The sequence below is a fragment of the Limulus polyphemus genome, unplaced genomic scaffold (assembly GCF_000517525.1).
Source record: "Limulus polyphemus unplaced genomic scaffold, Limulus_polyphemus-2.1.2 Scaffold51, whole genome shotgun sequence".
NCBI lineage: Eukaryota > Metazoa > Arthropoda > Merostomata > Xiphosura > Limulidae > Limulus > Limulus polyphemus.
In genome coordinates this window covers 1,001,982-1,012,156 of record NW_013665661.1, presented here as the reverse complement: position 1 = coordinate 1,012,156, position 10,175 = coordinate 1,001,982, and the positions used below count along the sequence as shown (strand labels likewise).

General features: G+C 32.3%; 2 protein-coding genes across 2 annotated transcripts in view; one reads left to right on the top strand and one right to left on the bottom strand.

The window, feature by feature from the left end:
* Positions 1-10,175, bottom strand: part of LOC111086764 — a 179,469-nt gene that overhangs the window by 114,086 nt on the left and 55,208 nt on the right. The window lies entirely within an intron of this gene.
* The window catches only part of LOC111086768, a 46,069-nt gene continuing 45,252 nt past the window's right edge, over positions 9,359-10,175 (top strand). The window contains exon 1 of the mRNA XM_022390968.1: positions 9,359-9,436. The gene's annotated coding sequence lies outside the window, so the exon portion shown is untranslated. The remainder of the gene's footprint in view (positions 9,437-10,175) is intronic.

Genomic DNA, 10,175 nt, shown 5'->3' with positions numbered 1-10,175 from the left:
AGATACTAAGTACCTTAACAGTACTGTGTGTTTTCTACGGCCCCTTCTCTACCTCTCCAAGTTTGGGAACCCCTGCCTTAAACTATATGTATGCATATATATATAGAAAATAATTTTGAGGTTTATAAGTATTACATCAACAGGCAGAGCACGCAAACGTTCCCACGTTTTCTTTAATACCACCAACTGAATTTTTCATGCTTTTTGCATGGGAATTTAACTACGACCATTTTTTATTAAAAATAAAATATTAATAAAACCCTATGTTATACGTCTAATTTCTTGAAACAATGTGAGTCTAGTTAAGTTTTATAACAGAAATAAACCCCAAGTCCAGCCTTTTTTTAATGCATCTTTTTGATCAAATAAAAAATTAGTGTAACTCATTTCGTACCACCAGGTAACAGATAAGGAAGAATTTGATCATACGACTTTTGAAAAATTCTTAATGAAGTATTGGAATCTTTCCGTTGATTAAGTGTTAATAAAATGTACTTGGAATTTTCTACGATGATTAAAATGGATTTGTAGTGACAGAAGACTTAAAGATTTTATACCGGAAAAGATTTTAAGATATCCAATGACACTCATCAAATTTATTAGGCTAAAACAACATTAAAATGAAAAATTTCTAGTTATTAAACAATAAGTGAACCACACTTCACAGACAGACTGATACTTGGATTGTTTACTCAATTATTAAGGCATCACTAAAACACCAGTTAAATGTACACGTAATTATCAATAAGAAGTTTTGTAACAACAGATCAACCACACTCTATCTGCTATATATACAGTACCGAAGAGGCCTTTCGTCTATTACCAGGGCTCTTCAGGCCTAATGAGATATGACAAACATAGTAGTGGTTGAGACGCTTTCTATATTAGACAACAACTGTTGTGAACGATATTAAGTTGGCGAAGTGTAATTTCTTATCAATTTTATTTATGTCACAATTAGGGTAAGAAGTTTTAACACTATATCGTCTATTTATTTTAACTTACATCATTTAATGAGTGGAGTAATTTAAAAATTATTGTCATTAACTTACGAATACGTATTGGAGTGGAGAAAAAAAGATTCAGTCAGAGTTCTTTCCAAAGCCCGTAAACACTTAGTTTCTCAGTTTTCAGAGTACATGTTTCTGTACAGTGTGAATATGCTGTATTTGAAGTTGTGTTTAAAAATGTAAATGTAAATATTACATCCTGTATTCTGTTTGTGGAAACGGACATTTTCGAACGGTTACCTTTTCGTGAATTTTATCTCTATAACGGACATCCTAAAGCCCAACCCTGCCTTATACTTTTAGAGAGTTCATAGGCCTATGAAATAAAATCATATATATATACACGCGACCTGTATGCACTACGAAAGAAAGTTTCATGCTGACATGTTACAGCCGAGTGAATATACATAAAAGAAGATCACCGTATAGAGACTGATTCATAAGTGCGGTGCAATAAAGGTAAGATAAGAATCCGGATTATTTCATTAAAGAAACTTGTTTTATAACTTATATTACTTGATTATAGTCCAGCGTAACTCCTGCACTTACCGAATTTTCCCCACCCATTGAAATTCCTAAAGTATGTTACTTCTGCCAATTACAGCTATTTATAGGGAAGTGACGTAGATTCTAGTTATTTTTTAAATACTTTATACAGACAAGTACAATGTCGAAATTCTGGACTAAAGAATCGATGTTATAATTTCTAGTCTGTAATTACCAGCTGGCATTTTATGCGTACGTGGGCTGAACGGCCAGATTCAGATATAGCCGTTCCGATTTTGAACTGCTAACTAAAGGGAATGGCAGCCAAATAGCAGCGATAGCTGCTACAAGGGAGCTGTCCAGCTCTTTGAGCCGAATAACAGGATTGGCTATTTATTTTGTGTATGATTTTACCAAGTCTGTAAGTACAAAGCTTGTTCAGCGACATTACGTCTCGAGCTCTGGACCTTTCGATACACAGCCCAACGCTCTGACCAGTACAATATTCACGCTCACCTCACACACATATTAATGCATATATTAATACTTAATGAAAAATGACATCACCTAGGACAGTGTGATTTTTTTCCACAAGAAAATCCAGTTTGAAATCTGATAGCTAAATAGCTTGCTAAATAGCGAAAATACCTTCCTATGAGCTAGAGTATATAAATATACATATGTATTGGAGAAAGAAAATTTACATAATATCGTATAATCTTAACTTTTACGTTTGTATCGTTACAATCATTCTACACTTCAGCGTTATTTCTAAATATTTCTCTATGCTAAGACATAAACAAGACACGATTTGGCTTTTCTAAAAAGAAAAAAAAACAGAAAAATGTAACCCCTCTTTTTTATATGATGAGTTTTCACAAATAACTTCTTTTCACAGAAACATAAGTACATTCCATGTAGATCAGAAAAAAAAGAAAGAACGAGTTAGCACAATAACATTCTCTTGAGTTGATATGATAAAATTTAGACAATTTGTTTTAAACGAACTTTTAATAAAATGAACAACATTGTTTTCTAACTTAGGCCTACAGTTGAGCAAGTTTGGGACTCTAGGTGAAGTTTCCCCCAATGGCACATCGGTATGTCTGCGGACTTACAACGCTGGTGAAAAATGAATATCGGTAGAGCACATTCTTTGTTATCTTCCCTTGTTTTCGTTAGTAAATAAGTCTTTAAGAGGTCCTCGCGGCTTAACTAGCTTAGTTAGGGTGTCAGTTGACAAAATTGTATCTAAAATTTTTCATTAAATAGATATTTATAAGGAACATAGATATACAAATGAAAACATTAAAATCAAAAGAAATATGAGATATCTAAGTTTTTAAGCAGTTACTATTTATCTCTCAGTTCTAAGACCTGATAACAGAAGTACAAAATATTGTTGTAACAATACAAATAGATTAGTTTTACATAACATCTATTGTGTTTTGAGTACGTTTTAAGAAGCTTAATGGTATTTCTTTGGTTTACTGACCCAAGCTGTGTTAATGAGCCTTGAACTGGCGAAACTGCAGTCCACAACAGAGAGTACGGCCAATCAAAGAATGCATTAGGTCTCTACGTCACAGATTCTCTTTTAAATTTAACCTTGGTGAAAAAGAAAGGAAATCTTTAACTCATATGTAGTTTACGTAACAATAGTGTCAATGGTGTTGTAGTGCAGAGATGTATATAGAGATTTGATAATATTGGTGTGTAGAGATGCTATAACCATATGTAGAGGCCTATCAGTGTTAATGGGTACAGATGTTATGGTATTAGTGTTTAGATATTGATATTGATAGTGTGTGTAGGGATTTTATAGTGTCGATGTGTAGAGATGCTATAACCGTATGTAGAGGCCTATCAGTGTCAGTGGGTAGAGATGTTATGGTATTAGTGTTTAGATATTGATATTGATAGTGTGTGTAGGGATTTTATAGTGTCGATGTGTAGACATGCTGTTCGGTGTTAGTGTGTAGAGATTCGATTGTGCCGGTGTTTATAGTTGTTATGGTGATAGTATATAGAGGTTTGATGATGTCGTTGTTAGGGATGCTAGAATTTCAGTATGCAAATGCACCATGATGTCAGTATGTAGAAATATGATAATACGTGCGTGTAGAGTTGTCATGGTGTTAATATTTAAAGGTTTGAAGGTGTCTCAGTGTAGAGGTGTTATGGTGTCAATGTACAAAGATTTGTTAGTGTCGGTTTGTAAAGATGCGATTCTGTCAGTATGTAGACATTTGATAATGTGAATGTGTAGACAATTTTTAAATGTCATCATTCAAGGAGACGAAATGTGAACGTGTAAAAATTTAATAATGCCAATTTATAGAAATGCAATGGTAAACCCAACAACAGAATGGATCATTATCTCTAGAATGAGGATAAAATTACGTAAGGACAGCATATTGGTTGGTTTTTGTCGAGTTATCTTGGTAACTCCAGTAAAATTTATATTGTTTTTACAGCTTTAGTATATTTACAAATGTATATATTTCTTTCTGTTTGATTTGTTTCAAATGATAAGCAAGTATATACCAATAAACAAAGTGAGATTTCAATACTTGTAACGTGGTCTACGTTCTCGGACTTTGAATACACAGCGCATTTAATACAGGAAAATACTAAAGTTAGGGATTCTTAAAGGTTTTACACAGAATAACACATACTATTATAGTCACACTTCGTTACACCAGATGTCCTCACATTTTTTGTAGCAAATAGCAACAGTTGTCAATCTTTAACGATAAAACGGTTTTCACATTTACCTGAATGAAATTTTCAAAAGAAAAAAAAAAGATAAATCCTGACAATTTTTTGACTCGCTGTTGCTATCTATTACAACCAAAAAACTGTTTTTAACAACAACAAAAAAATATATCAGTTCCTACTTTGAAAGATCTGTAGTGAGTGAATGAAGTCTTTTTTTGCTGCACTAATGTTTTGACTAGGTTATTTCACATTTAATTATATATATACATGTATGTGTTTTCAGTTTTAAATTAAACGATTCTTTATTAGATTAATTAATTTCCGAAACGCACAAAAACGATGCAAAGCGTGCGACTTAAATATTTAGATGTCTTACGTTATTACTAAATACGTGATATGTAGGAGCAGTATTTATTATAATATTGTATGTTGACAATAATCATATCACGAGATATTTGTATGAAACACTCTTGTAAATATGAAAATTGTTCTTAAATATCTTAAACGTTTGCTTATTCTTCTCTCGCCGTTGCGGGTACAAATATTTTGCACCAGTTTGCCGTAATATATATATATATATACTTGTTTTAGCGAAAGTCACATTAGGATATCTGCTGTGTTCACCTGCGGGGAATCGAACCCCGGATTTTAGCGTTGCATGTCCATAAAATCACCGCTGTCTCCCCGGGAAACCCGTAATATAAAACAATTCTAAGAGCTGAAGCTGTATATGAGATTGCTTTCGTTTTATATGTTACATAAAACAAAAAAAAATATTACTAATCAAAACAAAAATTCGCTTTCACGTCATGTTCCTGAAGACTCGTTTTAAAAGAACAGTTATTGTTACAACACCTGGAACTGTGTTTTGACGTACTCTTATTTTTACTTTTGGTCGTTTGTTTGTTTTCAAGCTTAAAATTACACAATGGGCTACCTATGCTGTATCCACAACGGGTATCGAAATTAGTTTTTTAGTACTATAAGTCTTCAGACTTACCACTGAGCCGCTGAAAACTTTTTGTATTTTTATGATATCATATTTTGTTAGTACCATGCATTTTACTGTATATTAATTAAAACTTGGTAGTTAAGAGAACAGGTTTAAATACACTGTTTTTAAGCCTGTACCAGAGGAGTTTAATGAAAATTAGAACATCTTTTATTAATAGACAGAAAAGTTATCCATAATTTGAGAAATGTATATAAGAATAGTGACATATCTTTATGGCCTTTATTATGCTAAATTTATCTGATAACCAAACTTGCCTGGATATTTTCTATGCGTTGTATCATCAAAATTGATACTTATTGTTACTGATTTGTTAATTTTTTTCTTGCTTTAACGATCCCAATAACCAGCATTTCCATGATCAAGCGAATTTTGTTATATTTTTCAAATGTTTGTTCCAACTAATTCGCCATTTTCTGATTTTTAAGTTTTGAGAAGCAGCTTTAATGAAAGTTCTATGATTTGGACAACGGACCGTAACGAAGGTACGACTTTAAATACAAATAGCAAAGAAATACCGACATTACAGTTACGAAATAATGACATTACAGTTATGAATTGCAATTGAAACCGCAAAGAAATACCAATAAATTGGACTACAAATCCCAACGAATTAATGACATTACAGTTAAGAACTGGACTACAAACCCCAAGAAAATACCAACATTACAGTTAAAAATTGGACTACAAACCCCAAGGAAATACCAACATTACCGTTAAGAATTGGACTACAAACCCCAAGGAAATACCAACATTACAGTTAAAAATTGGACTACCAACCCCAAGGGAATACCAACATTACAGTTAAGAATTGGACTACAAACCCCAAGGAAATACCATCGTTATAGTTTCGAATCGCATTATATACCGCAAGGAAATACCAATATTACAGTTACAAATTAAACTACAATTAAGCCGCAAAGAACCACCGATATTATAGGTACGAACAACCACTTAATTTGTATACGTTTCTTGTTGTAAATAATTATAGTTTCAAAGCATTCCACAAGTTAAAAATTTATGTTCCAAATGTTTCATGAATTCTTAAACATGAAGCTTATGTTTTATTATAGGATAGTTCTTATAATATGCATTCTAACTTGTGTGGACGCCTCTTGCTAACGCCGAAGTTAAACACTACATTACATATTTATTTGCTTTTTTTTAATAATAAACACAAAGATACACAATGGGCTAACTGTGCTATACCATCAACGGCTTCGAAACTTGATTTTTAGCGTTAAAACCTTAAGGTTTGCCGCTGACTACCGGAGGACCGGTACGTTAATAAAAATGATCTCAATAATAAATTAAACGACTCCCTTACATTTTATTGGCTCGTCGTACAATAAAAACCCTAAAACACTAAAAAAAAGAGATAAAGCGTGCGATATAAATATTCAAATGTGTTGCATTAGTACATAAGTTTGTTATAGAAAGATCTTGACTAGCAACAATTTAACGATTTCCAGTGAAAGTTGAAATAAAATATGTTTGCTTGTCTCAATGAAAACTTTCAAACATTACTTGGAAAATATTTGAAACGCGGACTTCCAACCATTAAGCAGGAATATACTAAATTCTTCAGAGTTTTGAAAGTAATAAGAAACATGAGAGTTGGAATGCTTGCTTGACTCGACTAAGGCTTTTTATAATTACATGTGAATAGATTCTTTAAGATGCTACCAACCATTGAAGTGTTCACATCTGAGATGTTATAAATTTAGTCTTTTAAGAATTTTATATTATCCCTACATTATGAGTCTCACTAGCATGAAAGTGTTTTTTTGGGGGGGAGGGGGACAGGTGGGGTAGTCATTCCACATAACTTGAACCGAAATTATTATCTCAAATGAAGACCTAGGGAGTGTTTGTTTGTTTGTAATTAAGCACAAAACTACACAAAGGGATATCTATGCTCTGCCTACCACGGGTATCGAAACCCGGATTCTAGCGTTGTTAGTCCACAGACATACCGCTGTGCCACTGGGGGCTCTAGGGAGTGGGTTTAATGGTAATTGGAAACATCACCAGACCGCCGCGAAGCTGTCTGTACAAAGAGAACCAACCTGAGGTGATTTCGACTTTTTTTGTTGATAATTAAAAATAGACTTTTCTTAAACACAAAAACTTTCACATGTTACATATGAATATATTCTCGAAGAGGATTTTCAAACGTCACCTTAGACTTTTATTCTCGAAGAAGACTTTCAAAAATTACGTAGGAATATTCTCTCTGTAGAAATATACTCTCAATGGAGACATTCAAACCAACGTAGAAATATATTTTCGACCAGGAATTTAGAACATAATATAGATATGTTAATCATATTTTGGCAACTATCGTGAGCAGGATTGAGCCCGAGAGGTCTCGCACACCAAGCGAGAGTTCTTCCAACTAAACAAAAGTGTTGACGCACTAGCAATAGATTACAAGTAATGCACTTTTTAAGAATTCAAACTTCCACATAGCCATATTCTCTCTCGATTATGACTGTTAAACAATACTGAGGAATATTCTCTAGGCAAGCTTTCATTGTGCACAAGTCGCTTAATTCAAATTAATGAACACAATAAGCGTACACAATGGCATTACTTAGGTCATTAGCAGAGACTTTCATTTAAACGTTCACTATAGAGTTATGAGAAGTAATTCAATGCTGAAACATGTATAAGCACATCTATATAAGCGTGCTTTTTCGTTATTACAATACAGTCAACTAAAAGTGGAAGTAAAAAGTTATATTAGTCAATTTTTAAAAATATTTTCTTAAATTATGACAAAGCAAATAATTGTCAAAGAAAAACCTTATTGCTTATCAGTCCTTTGTCACTAGATGGCAGCACTAATATAAACGTCAATGTATTTTATTTAATTTACTTGTATGTATTTTGAAAATAATGTTAATAAAAAGTCAATGTTCTAAGATTAAAACCCAATCGATTTATGATTATCTTCTAATGTTATCTAAAATGGACCTTTGTAGGTCTGGAACCTGTATTAAGGTTGTTATGATCATAAGAATGAGGTTATTGTTGAAGATATTGTGTGATTTTTTAACAGCTCTAGAATGAGGTTATGTTGAAGATATTGTGTCTTTTTTTAACATCTCTAGAATGAGGTTATGTTGAAGATATGGTGTATTTTTAACAACTCTAGAATGAGGTTATGGGGAAAATATTGTGCACTTGTTAACAGCTCTAGAATGAGGTTATGTTCTAGAAATTGCGTCTTTTTTAACAACATAAAATGAAGTTATGATGAAGAAATTGTGTCTTTTTTAACAGCATAAAATGAGGTTATGATGAAGATATTGTGTGTTTTTTAACAACTCTAGAATGAGGTTATGTTGAAGATATTGTGTATTTTTAACAACTCTAGAATGAGGTTATGTTGAAGATATTGTGTATTTTTAACAACTCTAGAATGAGGTTATGTTGAAGATATTGTCTTTTTGAACAACTCTAGAATGAGGTTATAAATAACCAATATATATATCTAATGTTCTTATTTTTTTCCGCTACAAAGTATTTTCCAAAACAGAATTACGAATTGAGAGTTGTTCAAAAAGACACAATATCTTCAACATATCCTCATTCTAGAGTTGTTAAAAAACACACAATATCTTCAACATAACCTCATTCTAGAGTTGTTCAAAAAGACAAAATCTTCAACATACTGTTCTTTGGATGATAATAAATTTATCTTCCTTAATGTAATTATTTTCAAGTTATTATTATTATTATATTAAATAATATGCCCAAAGTAATTTTAATTGAAAACGTTTCTTGTCTAGCTTTTTTTTTTCAAGAGCTTAAACTGGCAAACTATATGTTGTGAGTACGTATACAAACATTCTTAGTGACTAAGTTTTGAAGTTATGAGTTTAGATAACGATAAATGTGGAATTGTGGTAGAACCCATGTGATTACTGTCTCTAGTAAAATCATAACTAGCTTAGAAAAGAATGATGTCATCTCGTTCCTAATTGGCTAATTTTTTTCCTGTCATTGTGACGTCAGAAGCATAAACAAGTTCATGCTCATATGTGGTACGCTAGATAAGTCTAACATATGACAGCAAATCCGCGAAGTGACTGACTCCTCAAAGGACATTGAAACCTTGGTGAATAAACATATATTTCCAGTTCAAGCAGTAAAAAGTACAATTATTTTCTCGTTAGTACTAATCAAACTTGAAAACCAGGTAAGACTACTCTTGAGTCAATATTTTTTATTAAAAATGTAAAAATTGCTCAAGGAATGTTAAAACTATAATGTAATAACAATGCCATAAAATAAGCTTTTCTTATAAGAATTTTAGAGTTACGCGGCAGCATCATATCTCATGTAGTTTCGAAATATACTAATGTTTAGCTGTTTAGAGTTCTTTCATTGTATACCACATAGGTAAATCAAAACATTTGCTGTATTGAAGATGCTTAAGTGGCAAGTTGTGATGGATGGTTTTAATAAGGATTTATAAGAGCTTGAATATGATAGGTGAAGGTTTTCAAAAGTAAACTAGATAAAGTTTAAGTCAATTATTATTTTTTCTTCCTATTCAAAATAATTAAAAATGATGTTAATATCTGTAACTCACTTATATGTGTGTGATGTATATAGCTTTATAAAAAACTGCTTACCGACTTTATAACAAATATATTAATCAAGCAACTTAGAGAATATTAGCAACATATTTATTTGAATATTTAACTTACATGTATGGTGATAGTTTGTACTATAGGTTGTATATATATATATATATTGCTTTTTTTTGCTGGGTATACAACCTGATTTATGCCCGGCATGGCCAGGTGGATAAGGCGCTCGACTCACAATCTGAGGGTCGCGGGTTCGAATCCGCATCCCACCAAACATGCTCGCCCTTTCAGCCGTGGGGGCGTTATAATGTGACGGTCAAACCAATTCGTTGGTAAAAGAGT